Consider the following 13,306-nt stretch of genomic DNA (forward strand, 5'->3'; position numbering starts at 1 on the left):
TAAATTCTTATGCCTGTGACAGTTGTCAATATGCCAAGCTATATTATGAAAGCGAAGAGAGAGAGAGAGAGAGACTGGCTGGCCAACATTAACCTTCAGGAGATGAAATTTCAGTACTACTGATACACACATTTAAAGGTGATAGCACTTCATAAACTTTTACATCTAGATCTATACTCCACAAGCCACCTCTTGATCATGATGTATCACTATCATTTCCCCCTTCTATTTGATAATTGTGTGGGGGTAAACTGCCTGTTGATAAACTCTCCATGAACACTAATTTATCCTATTTTCTTGTTGTGATTATTTTGCGTGACATATTTGGGAGGAAGTAATGTACTGCTGGACTCCTCTTACAAATTTCACTCTCAAAATTTCAACTGTAAACCTCTCGGTGGTCCAAAATGCCTTGCTTGTAGCACCTGTTGCTGGAGTTTGTTGAGTATCTCTGTAGTGCTCTTGCACTTACTAAATGATCCCACAATGAAACATGCTGTTCATTCTCTCTTTCTCTTCTGCCAAGTAGCCCAGACTAATGAACAATACTAATCATTCTGAAAGCCATTAAAGAGCTCAACTGTTCTTCTGTGGATGAATTATATTTTCGTAAGATTCTTCTAAAGAATATCAGTCTGCCATCTATTTTCCTTACAACTAGTTTTATATAGTCATTCTGCTTCAATTTGCTTTGGACCATTACTCGTAGAAATTTTACAATTCTCCTCTGAGATCATGATCTTTCTCTAATTACAGTATGTAATCCAACACCGACCCTACAGAGGGGTTCTAACTTTTATTATTATTATTATTATTATTATTATAAGGCAGTGAGTAGGACTCTTAATCTGAGGATTCTGTACAAACTTAATTATGTATGATGATGATGATCATAATAATAGTAATTTCATTTGGCTCACTGGCTGAGTGCATGTCGTCATATTGCATGCCACTTTGGTGACTTGCATGTCCTTAATCTATCCCAGTTATCCAACTGGTAAAATGGCCCTACAGTTTAACAAGGAATCCAAAGCACGTTTTGTTTCTGTTGACACCTCACACCATTGAGAGGTAAAGGCCTAGTTAAATCAAAGACTGAAAAGCCTGTGGTTTGACCAAGATTCGATATGGTGACCTCTTCGTTTCCAGGAACACCCTTTACCCCTGGACCACCAGGAGTGATATTTGTACACACTGTTTCAAGAGTGAGTTTGAGAATATCAAGATGTGTGACAGACATGGACGTAACTTTTGATTGCATTGACATAAAAGCTTAAATCATTTTGACTGCCAAGGGACCATAGATCTTGGTATTTGACTTAAATTTCAGCTTTGTACCTCTATCCGTTCCTGAGAAAAAGGGGTCTTAACAGACAGATGAACAACAAAGTGATTCTATATGGGTTGTGTTTTACCAGCTGAGGTACAGAACCCCAAAAATGCGAAAGCCACACGTACTCTGCTAATCAGATAATCACGTTCTATGGGTGTTACAAACCCAACCTATTGAGAGGCCCTAAAATCTTCCATCTGATAGCAGAGGTTAAGGAATTCACATCTGAGATTGAAGCAGAATCATCAGAGCCACAGATTAATTCTAAGTACAAGGGTGCAAATATCCATGCTTCCAACCTTTGTGTGAAGCTAGTGTCTTCACCAGTTCAGCTAATCACCTAAAGGATAGCCTCAGAACCCAGCCAACAGCATCATTCATGCCAACACAGGCTACTATTTTCACCTGGTGTATTAAATAGTCACCAACAAAGCCTTCTCTATATCTCAGATGAGACCTACAATCAAGCATCCACAGAGCACATTGCCCATCTTTCCTGACCACCATGTAGTTTCCTGAGGGGCTCCATTACCTGCCTAATGCTACAACTCCTAATAATCACCATACCCACCATATTTGGCAGGAAAATCAGGTGCTGGCCTAACACCTGCGGAATTCTGTACTGATTCAGATGTCTTATCAATCAATACTGGGAAGCACCTTGTGCATGTCACTAGGGTAGAAGGGAACTGCTGTCTGGTCAGTTCCCATAATTTCCTTCTGCCCAGATATATGAATCCGCCTTGCACCCTTAAGTAAGGAGAAACTGGTCAGACACTGCTCATTGGAAGAAGCAGTGACATTGGGTTTTCCAAAGAATTCCAGTGGCGACAAAGGTGTCGCATATTTTGAAACTAGTGCCCCAACATAACTGCAGCTGCCTGAAGCCTGTCAGCTGTGGCCAACACAGCTTCTGGATGGCAGCCAATCCACCTGTGCCACCATAGTGCCTATCGACTTCCTGCTACATAAAAGTAAGTAAAGTCACAGGAAAAAATATTACTGCCGAAATCAGTCAGAGATTATCCAAAAAAACTAAAATAAAGAAAGATATCATACCACCAATTGTGGCACTGCAGGAAGCGGCATTAACGTTTTCCCGCCGTTTACAATATTTTTTTTTTACGTTCTCGTCAAATTTCCTATGTCCACAATGCTAATCTGCACCCGATTTTGTGTCAACATATTTATAATTTTCCCATGATTTATGCATTACGAAAAACTGTTCGTGGAGAAAAAAATGATGCTGGCATGATGTTGGTCATCCTGTACTGCTTATAAATATTATGTGGTTAAGTTTCTTGATATCAGGGTGCTATATTCAGCACATTTCAACTGGTAAACGTGTAAAAGTTGGAACAATTCGTGCTGCATGTCCCGCAGCAGCCAAGCTCTAATTGGCGTGATGGCTGATGAGTAACTGGGTTTGTTCGAATAAAGATATTATGTCCGACCACAACCATTTCCAAACTGTCTTTACTGTACAAACGCAGTTACACGATTGTTGTGATGATCGTGACATCTTTATCGAAACATACACTCCTGGAAATTGAAATAAGAACACCGTGAATTCATTGTCCCAGGAAGGGGAAACTTTATTGACACATTCCTGGGGTCAGATACATCACATGATCACACTGACAGAACCACAGGCACATAGACACAGGCAACAGAGCATGCACAATGTCGGCACTAGTACAGTGTATATCCACCTTTCGCAGCAATGCAGGCTGCTATTCTCCCATGGAGACGATCGTAGAGATGCTGGATGTAGTCCTGTGGAACGGCTTGCCATGCCATTTCCACCTGGCGCCTCAGTTGGACCAGCGTTCGTGCTGGACGTGCAGACCGCGTGAGACGACGCTTCATCCAGTCCCAAACATGCTCAATGGGGGACAGATCCGGAGATCTTGCTGGCCAGGGTAGTTGACTTACACCTTCTAGAGCACGTTGGGTGGCACGGGATACATGCGGACGTGCATTGTCCTGTTGGAACAGCAAGTTCCCTTGCCGGTCTAGAACGATGGGTTCGATGACGGTTTGGATGTACCGTGCACTATTCAGTGTCCCCTCGACGATCACCAGTGGTGTACGGCCAGTGTAGGAGATCGCTCCCCACACCATGATGCCGGGTGTTGGCCCTGTGTGCCTCGGTCGTATGCAGTCCTGATTGTGGCGCTCACCTGCACGGCGCCAAACACGCATACGACCATCATTGGCACCAAGGCAGAAGCGACTCTCATCGCTGAAGACGACACGTCTCCATTCGTCCCTCCATTCACGCCTGTCGCGACACCACTGGAGGCGGGCTGCACGATGTTGGGGCGTGAGCGGAAGACAGCCTAACGGTGTGCGGGACCGTAGCCCAGCTTCATGGAGACGGTTGCGAATGGTTCTCGCCGATACCCCAGGAGCAACAGTGTCCCTAATTTGCTGGGAAGTGGCGGTGCGGTCCCCTACGGCACTGCGTAGGATCGTACGGTCTTGGCGTGCATCCGTGCGTCGCTGCGGTCCGGTCCCAGGTCGACGGGCACGTGCACCTTCCGCCGACCACTGGCGACAACATCGATGTACTGTGGAGACCTCACGCCCCACGTGTTGAGCAATTCGGCGGTACGTCCACCCGGCCTCCCGCATGCCCACTATACGCCCTCGCTCAAAGTCCGTCAACTGCACATACGGTTCACGTCCACGCTGTCGCGGCATGCTACCAGTGTTAAAGACTGCGATGGAGCTCCGTATGGCACGGCAAACTGGCTGACACTGACGGCGGCGGTGCACAAATGCTGCGCAGCTAGCGCCATTCGACGGCCAACACCGCGGTTCCTGGTGTGTCGGCTGTGCCGTGCGTGTGACCATTGCTTGTACAGCCCTCTCGCAGTGTCCGGAGCAAGTATGGTGGGTCTGACACACCGGTGTCAATGTGTTCTTTTTTCCATTTCCAGGAGTGTATTTAGTGTATTTCGGCGTCTGGCCCCTTGTAACGCTAGTTGATACCGTCATTCACTTTTGGATAATTTCCAAGAATGTTTGCCTGTTGGAGCCGCCGGCTCCAAACGATAGATATAGAACGTGCGTTTGTAAATTGATCGTGTGACTGTGGTGGCGTGCATTATGAGCAGTGTTTACAGTGGTCACTACAGCAACGACAAAAGAAGACCGATGACTAAAATACTTGTAATTACAAAGAAAAAGACTTACCTCACTCGCCGTCGATGTTGTCGTCATGAGAAAGTCGATTTGATGTGTATACTACAGGAAGCATTCATTTCCTTTTTGCCATAACCTTGGTTAGATTTTGCCTATGTCATGCAAAAATTTGTGTAGAGTGTCACATGCGTCAACTTTTCCTTGCAACCACAAGTTATAGAAATACAGATATTGAAACATCTATGTACATCTACATCTACATGGATACTCTGCAAATCACATGTAAGTGCCTGGCAGGGGGTTCAGCGAACCACCTTCACAATTCTCTATTATTCCAATCTAGAGGTGTACATGTCCCGCTTTTAACCCGCCCATGCTTGCCCGGTGGCCAGGCGGGCGGGCCGCCGCTCGTTGTCAACAGTACGGGCAGGCTGCTTCACTCCCAGCCAAGCCAAGCAGAACCCAACCCGGGCAGGCTGCGGGAAACTTGCTTGCCTGCCCATATTACTGCTGAGCTGCGCTACGCAGCCGTTTAGTCTGCGCGCGTCATTGTCGTATTATGAACGTTAATCAAAAGTATTTATTTTACCTGAGCACCAAAAGACAAACCCCAACATTATATATATGTATTAATTTCAGGTAAAAAAAATATTGAGTTTTATTTGTATATTCTTCCTTTACGCGTATATTTCGGGCTTCTTATCTATATAAATAAAAATTAATTGCCAAATGTGTTGATAAGCGTAAAACTCGAGAACGCCTGGACCAGTTCGGCTAAATTTTTTTTGCTGTGTTCGTAATTCTCAGGACAAGGTTTTTATGAAATAAAATTTTTCGAAAATCGACCGAAAAATTGGAAAATTTCACAAAAACTGAAAGTGCGTTTTCATTGTGTCCGTGTGTTTGTATTGCATACAATCTTGATGAAATTTTGCACACTATACCTTGAAACCAAGAGGAAGGTCACAGTCTACATAAAATTTCATATGGTGCATGGCAGAGGTTCCTTTACATAACGGAATTCGACAAATTGTACGTATTTATTCCGATCTTGATGAAATTTGGCACAATTGATATTCAAAGCAGGATGAAGGGCGCTGTCTGCTTAAAATTCTGAATGGTGCATGGCGGAGGGTACTTTACTTACACACTTCTACACCAACCTACAATTTTATTCCGATCTTGAAGAAATTTTGCACACTTGACCATCAAGAGGAACATCACTGTCTACATAATATTTCGGACAGTACATTGAAGAGAGTACCTTACAAAAGATTTTGACATCGTTTGCGGGTTACCATGAAAGTTCACTATGTACGCACGTTTCCATGGAGAAGGTTTTTGAATATTTACATGTGCATATATATATATATATATATATATATATATATATATATATATATATATATATATGTTGTTGTGGTCTTCAGTCCTGAGACTGGTTTGATGCAGCTCTCCACGCTACTCTATCCTGTGCAAGCTTCTTCATCTCCCAGTACCTACTGCAACCTACATCCTTCTGAATCTGCTTAGTGTATTCATCTCTTGGTCTCCCTCTACGATTTTTACCATCCACGCTGCCCTCCAATACTAAATTGGTGATCCCTTGATGCCTCAAAATATGTCCTACCAACCGATCCCTTCTTCTGGTCAAGTTGTGCCACAAACTCCTCTTCTCCCCAATCCTATTCAGTACCTCCTCATTAGTTATGTGATCTACCCATCTAATCTTCAACATTCTTCTGTAGCACCACATTTCGAAAGCTTCTATTCTCTTCTTGTCCAAACTATTTACCGTCCATGTTTCACTTCCATACATGGCTACACTCCATACAAATACTTTCAGAAATGACTTCCTGACACTTAAATCTATACTCGATGTTAACAAATTTCTCTTCTTCAGAAACGCTTTCCTTGCCATTGCCAGTCTACATTTTATATCCTCTCTACTTCGACCGTCATCAGTTATTTTGCTCCCCAAATAGCAAAACTCCTTTACTACTTTAAGTGTCTCATTTCCTGATCTAATACCCTCAGCATCACCCGACTTAATTCGACTACATTCCATTATCCTCGTTTTGCTTTTGTTGATGTTCATCTTATATCCTCCCTTCAAGACACCATCCATTCCGTTCAACTGCTCTTCCAAGTCCTTTGCTGTCTCTGACAGAATTACAATGTCATCGGCGAACCTCAAAGTTTTTATTTCTTCTCCATGGATTTTAATACCTACTCCGAATTTTTCATATATATATATATATATATATATATATATATATATATATATATATATATATATATATATATATCTGTGTGTGTGTGTATGTGTATATATATGTATTTGTCTATGAGTATATATATATATATATATATTTCTTTTAAACGAAATGTCTATGATCTTTTTGAAATTTGAGAGCTGCCTGACACATTCACAGTCATCGTGTTGGACAATTCGCGCACAGCAAATGTCGTTTAACAGTTACAAACCATTTTTGGTTGAGTGAACGTGTTATATTGGCTGCAAAAAACCTTGATGTTAACGAAATGAATTTTCAGATTCAAAATATGACACCTGGCGAATTGCTGACATACAATTCGGTTCATTCCGTTACTAACCAAAATGATGTAGTCAACTATCCTACGGAATTTTTAAATTCGCTGGATTTCCCCGGATTACCGCCTCCCAATCTGTAATTAAGTCGGATCGGCAATCATGTTGCGAAAGGTAAACCAGCCACGTCTTTGTAATGGCACCCGGCTTGCGGGGAAGAAGTTAAAGAACAACGTAATCGAAGCCACAATTTTAAAAGGAAAGTACAAAGGTGAGGACAGTTTGATTCCAGTATCACTAAGATTCCGACCGACAAGCCATTCGACTTTAAACGGTTATAATTTCCAGTGCAGCTTACATTTGCCATGTCTATAGATAAATCGCAAGGGCAGTTGTTATATGTTTGTGGCATCAATCTTGAAAATCATGTTTTTCACATGGCTATTTGTATGTCGCATATTCCCCTGTCGGGACACCTTCAACTTCATTTGTTTACGCACCAGAAAACAAAACTATCAATGCTGCGTATCAAAAAGTATTACAATAAATGCAACCTAGCAATAAACTTTGACACTGATTCAATGATCACCACAAAAGTTGACAGATATATATGAGTTTTCATAGATAGGTGAAGAGGAGATGAACTGAGGTGGCGGAATCCAACAGAGAGAGGACGAGGAGAAGGATAGAGGGTGGGGGGGAGATGGGCCAAGGGATGGGTTCAAAAATGGTTCAAATGGCCCTGAGCAATATGGAACTTAACTTCTGAGGTCATCAGTCCCCTAGAACTTAGAACTACTTAAACCTAACTAACCTAAGGACATCACACACATCCATGCCCGAGGCAGGATTCGAACCTGCAACCGTAGCGGTCGCGCGTTTCCAGACTGTAGCGCCTAGAACTGCTTGGCGACTCCGGCCGGCCAAGGGATGGGGAGGGGGGTGGGAGGTGATCAAAGAGATAGTGGGAGAGGACTAAATGGATAGAGAGAAAATACGGGAGGGAAGATGGACTACGAGAGTATGGAATAAATAAATGCCCAGGCAACGCAATGCAGTCTGTGCTGCACTTTTCAACACCGAAACGGATGGATATTTGTACTAAAGAAGTGAACCTCCACCCCCCAAAAAGAAGATTGGTCACCTCCCCAGAAGAATAAACTATCTACGCCCCTATTAACCACTGTACTGCAATGAGAACCAAATTAAGATTTTGGAAGTCTAGATTCTTTAACTTTAGTATGTTTCAGCCAAGTATGACACCAATTATATAAATATTTAACTAAGTTTCCAGGATGTATTTTACTGATTCTGTGAATTCATTCGAAGTTGGCAAAATCATTCTAAATTGCCAAAATGCATTTTAACAAAATCGAAGGACTTGTTTCTTATCCAGTTCGTCTAAAAACTATAGTACTGGGAATTCAATGGCGACCCTGAGCCATTTTTCGCGGCTCCTACGTTTGCGTCATGAGAGTCCACACTTGTAGTCTAGGTCTGCATCATGAGGGACCATATTTCGGACCATCATGATGCAGACTAAGACGACGAGTGTTTACTTGCATGATGCAAATCTAAACGATGACTCTAGACCCTCATAACACAGACCTAAACGACGAGTCTGAATCCTCATGACGCAGATATAGACGCTGTGGAGAGTGGCTCAGAGTTTCCATTATATTCCTACTACAATACATTCATGGAAAAAGACGCTCTTCATTTTAGGGGTATTTGTAGTGTCTAGGTCTTCAGCATCTTGACTCTGCATGTGGGATTCCCCTTAATATAGAAATACAAGAATAAAATTACATTTTGCAATGTGTGTGGAACTCAACAAAATAAATTGTAATTTAAACTCATAATGTGTATTGCCTTACTCCACAAATGAATATTTTATTTTGCAGAACAATTTTCAACATAAAATCTTTACAAATTTTCCTTCAGTTCCCCTGAAAGTATTATTTAGGCCAAACCAGATACTCCTAAAAATATTTGGCTACTTTTGCAAACCCAAGTAACAGAAAATGGTTTACAAACAATAATTAATGTCACTTGGGAGGATTGAAATCAAAAAGTTTAGTCTAAAATAAAAATGAACTGTATGCATTACAAAATTTCTGTCTCAGAAATTGACGCCCAGAAAGCACAAGAAAGAAATCTGCACTCTTAATTAGTAAATTTGCGCTCAAACTCATAGTTTCCCGTGATTCTTGAGTTTCTCCCGGCGTATTTGATAATCAAAATATCCACGGGTGTACTGCCGGTCTACAGTGTCCAACGGGCACAATATTTTGGCGATCATACATGTCGCCATCATCAGGTGAACTGACGGACTGAGCTCCTGTGAACGTGCCGGCACGGAGATCCGTACACTATGGCTGCTCAGTTCCCCCTGAGCAGCCATAGTGTACGGATCTCCGTGCCGGCACGTTCACAGGTGCTCAGTCCGTCAGTTCACCTGATGATGGCGACATGTATGATCGCCGAAATATTGTGCCCGTTGGACACTGTAGACCGGCAGTACACCCGTGGATATTTTGATTATCATAGTTTCCCGTTTATGTTCTACTGTATTTTTAATGTGTCTGCTGATTAGTTTTAGAATTAATTATGACGAGATCGTTAAGTCTGTCTGCATTAAGACGTGATCGTTTTTCGCTAATTAGGTTTCCAGCGCAACTAAAAATTCTCTCACTAGACGCACTAGTGGCTGGTATATTTAATATTTTTCTTGCCACACACGCAAGTCGAGGAAGTCGTTGGGAGTTATTTTTCCACCATTGTAGAATATCTCCCTCGTTCACACAGAGTTCTTGCAAGTATCTGCTGACTTCATCATGTAGGAGAGGAGGCTCTTCTGCCCAGTCCTCAAATTTCGCCATTTTGTACGGCCCTGGATTTGTTTCTTGGTTGCTGTGATTGGGCACTTGTACTGAAACTGTACAGGTTCCAATTAATATTTGCAGAATAATGTGAAGATCGTACTACACATAGTTGAAATTATAATAGGTTTTAGATGATGCTATCATTTATCGTCCTGTAAAGTCACCAGAAGATCAAAACTAACTGCAGGACGATTTAAATAAGGTATATATTTTTGGTGTGAAAATTAGCAGTTGGCAATAAATAATGACAAGAGCGAGGTTATCCCTGTGTGTACTAAACTAAGTCCGTTAAACTTCGTTTACAGGATCAACCAGTCAAATCTAAAGGCTGTAGATTCTACCTAATACCTCTGATTACAATTACGACCTACTTAAATAGGAATGGACACACAGAAAATGCTGTAGGCGTTTTAATGACAAAACACTCTTTTGGAGCATTGCTACGAAGTTGGAGAGCCTTACTATTGACGGAAGAGGTCGAAAGAGTCTAAATAAGGGCAGCTGGTTTGGTATTATCGTAAAACAGGGGAAAGAGTGTCGCGGAAATTACACAAGAGTTGGGGTGGTAATCATTACAACAATGGCGTTTTTTGACGTGGCGCGATCTATATATGAAATTTCGATCACCAACTTACACCTCCGAATTCGAAGAGATATTGTTGAGTCCCATATACATTGGAAGAAATGATCATCAGAATAAAATACAAAAAAGCAGCGCTCAGACGGAGAGCTGTAGGTGTTCTATCCCGCGCGAAATTCGAGAAAAGGAGACAAATAAGTTGAAAGTGGTTCGATGAACCCTCAACTAAGCACTTGCGTGTGTCTTGCAGAGTAACCATGTACATTTAGATGAAGAATATATGCATTATCTTAGGAGCTTACCTTCAGCACACATCTGTCGTGCTGCTTGGTGAACTTCAATTTTTCATCCTCGGTTAACTTTCTTAATATGCGGTAGTTAGCCACCATAAACGTTGCAATTTTATGCAACATACTAACGCACATTTTCTGTTCTAGGAAGGCATCAGCGGCTTGTTTCAAAGGTTTCATGTCCTGAAAATACATTTTCTCAACATACATATTTCACAAGTGGTTCTATAATATTCAGATGGAATAAAATTACAAACCTCTTCATCGTTAACCCGTACGGTACAGTGAGTTTTTAAGGCATAAAACCACGGTAGAACTAAATGTAGGGTTGGATCCTTGTCACTCTCTAGATCAACTGTGGCTTCTTTAAACGGCTTAAGAAATTCTATAAGCTGGCCAGTTATATGGTGGTCATAACCCAGCATCTTATCAGAGGCACCTTCATTATGTAAAACAGCCTTCACTGAATCAATCTGAGAATGGACTGATACAAGCATGTCAAAATAACTATTCCAACGAGTTGAAACCCACTGCTTTAAAGATGAGTTCAGTCTCACACAGAGACCTCTTCTCTTGAAGTACGAAACCGTAGCTCGCACTGTATTAAGAATGGCTAATATATTTGGAACATTTTCTTTCAAAAACTGTTCTCTCAGAACATGTTTCAAGACTGTGTTTATACTATGAGCCATGCATGGAAGACGCTGATATACTTCGAGAGCTTTGACAATGTTACTGCCCTGGTCTGTGACAAACGTAATTTTGGCAATGTCTTCACGAGAAACACCCATAGTTTCTGTTGTGTCTAGACCATACAGCCTTGACACAATGCTGTAGCCGATAGGGCACGCAAGGCTAACGCAGACGGGCGTGAAGTCTGGAACATGAGAACTTATAAATGAATAAGAAGAAAAGTACGTAGATGCTTGTTACTTAACTTTTAATTAGTCCTTGGAATACATCTCTCTTGAATATTAGTAAGCTATAGGCACTGATACAAATGGCGCCTTGCTAGGTGGTCGCCATTTAACTTAGCAGAGGGCTATTCTACTGTCTATCTCTCGGCAATTGAGAGCAAGGCTTAGCACGTCCAATCGCTAGCTATGTTGTCCGTACAACTGGGGACGAGGTCTCCTCAGTCTCTCGAGACCTGCCTTGTGGTGGCGCTAGGTTTGCGATCCCACAGTGGCGACACGCGGGTCCGACATGTACTACCGGACCGCGGCCGATTTAAGTTACCACCTAGAAGTGTGGTGTCTAGCGGTGACACCACAGTTTCTAAGCCATCTTCCAACTCGTTTCGAATATTCAAGCCAGTTTTTGGGCAGTCAGGAAACGCAGAGCACATCAGTACATATTTATTCAAACGCCAGTCTGAATTTATGTAATGCATTGTCACGGACATGTAATGCACCCCTTTGTAATTGTCTGTCCATAGATCAATTGTACTGGCACATATACCAGAACGAATCGCATGCACTATATCTGGGAGCATTTTGCTGCGCACTTTATCAGCTAAGGTTTGAACTTTCCTAGCTACTGTCACTCGGGAAGGCATAACATTTTTAATATCAACTGAACTATATTTTTTACCTATGTCGATCAGTGTCTGCCCTAAATTAAGAAATCCTTCTCCCTCTATACTGCTAAATGGTCTCAGGTCCTTAGCACACATTTCGACGCACTTTTCGGCCACTAAATCTTTGTCCTCTTTCAAGATATTTACGGAGTGAGGGAACTGCTTGTCAACTTTGCACACATGTCGTAACATACTCGAGGTTCCCGAATAAGTACTTAAGAGCTTTTTACATAGTTTGCATTGAGACACACCTACCGATTTATTTGAAGCGGCCTCATAAACACACGTAAACGTTTCCCATGCGGCACTTGTGCTCTGTTTCGTTACCAGCATGTATTCGCCAGTTGTCAATTTTTTTTCAATCTCACCAAAGTTCGACCTATTCATTGTGCTGCCTCCACTGTTGCGATAAATGAACTGCAGGCTAACTACCTGGCTACTCTAGTCACGGTAGCTTGACAGCGCAACCTGTTGTCAGGCGCAGCAAGCTGAGCGGGTCCCGTGAAGCTTGGCGGGCTTGCGGGAACCCAGGTAGCCCGGGCTTGCGGGAGCCCGTATCGCCCGCATTGCCCACTATGCCTCAGTACACGCGCACTCTTGTGTTTACGTCGCGGCAGGCTGACCTGCATGAATGGTTGCAGAGGAGCTAGGGGCAAGCAGGCTGCAAGAGGAATTTGTACACCTCTGTTCCAATCTCGTATAGCGCGCTTGTACACCTCTGTTCCAATCTCGTATAGCGCGCGGAGAGAATGAACACCTACATCTTTCCGTACGAGCTCAGATTTCCCTGATTTTATCGTCGTGATCGTTCCGCCCTATGTTGGTCGGTGTCAACAAAACATTTTCGCATTCGGAGGAGAAAGTTGGTGATTGCAATTTCGTGAGAAGATTCCGTCGCAAGGAAAAACACCTTTCTTTTAATGATTTCCAGCCCAAAT

The sequence above is a fragment of the Schistocerca nitens genome, chromosome 3 (assembly GCF_023898315.1).
Source record: "Schistocerca nitens isolate TAMUIC-IGC-003100 chromosome 3, iqSchNite1.1, whole genome shotgun sequence".
Classification (NCBI taxonomy): domain Eukaryota; kingdom Metazoa; phylum Arthropoda; class Insecta; order Orthoptera; family Acrididae; genus Schistocerca; species Schistocerca nitens.